We start from the raw sequence: 832 nt of genomic DNA, 5'->3' as shown, positions 1-832 counted from the left end.
ATAGGCGGGGAGGTAGTTTTATTTTAGTTTTATGGGCTCCTTTCCCCGCCTTTTTGGTGATCTAGTTGGATTGGTTAAAAGCAGCTAACCAGTTCTTTAGAATATGCTCTCTAGCCAAGTCTAACTTTATTTAGATGCTGTAGATGGACAAGCTTGATTGTTTGAACCAAAATGGGAAGATTAAACAAGCATCACAGCCTTCACTAACAACATTGTGACTTTGCTGTCAAGTATAGAGTCCCCCCTTCCAAAAAAGCTTGTGACCATTTTGTATGGCTTGTCTGGAAACTTCTGTAAATCTTAGGTTTTAGTAAAATATTTTTTGTTATTCTTAAAAAAGTATAAAGTACCAAGTAATTATAAGAAATATGAAGTACATATAGAAATAAAAATGATTTAATGATAAATGAATTGGATAAATGGAGAAAATTGTTGGAGTTTGGAAAGACTGAATGTAATACAAATATCTGTTAGAAAAAGCAAAAAGCAACGATGAGCAGGGAAAAATTATATGCAACAAATATAGAAGGTAAAGTATACTTAATATATAAAGAGTGCTTATCAATAAGAAAGAGTTCTTGTCAGTAATAAAAATTCCTCAAGAATACATGTTATATTGCTTTACAACATCCTTATATTATTATTGCCACTGTACAGATAAGAAACTGAGCCACTTTAGAGTTCATTAACATGCCTTAGATTTCCCAGAAATTGGTGGTAGTCTAGGTGTCCAAATCCTCATCTGCCTGACTTAAGAGCTCCTCTCTATTGTACTATAAGTCAACATTTGTTAATTTATTAATATTATAACTGAGCCTGATTCTTCCTCTAC

The sequence above is a fragment of the Colobus angolensis genome, unplaced genomic scaffold (assembly GCF_000951035.1).
Source record: "Colobus angolensis palliatus isolate OR3802 unplaced genomic scaffold, Cang.pa_1.0 Scaffold277, whole genome shotgun sequence".
Lineage (NCBI taxonomy): Eukaryota > Metazoa > Chordata > Mammalia > Primates > Cercopithecidae > Colobus > Colobus angolensis.
Note: the sequence above shows the minus strand (reverse complement) of the source record.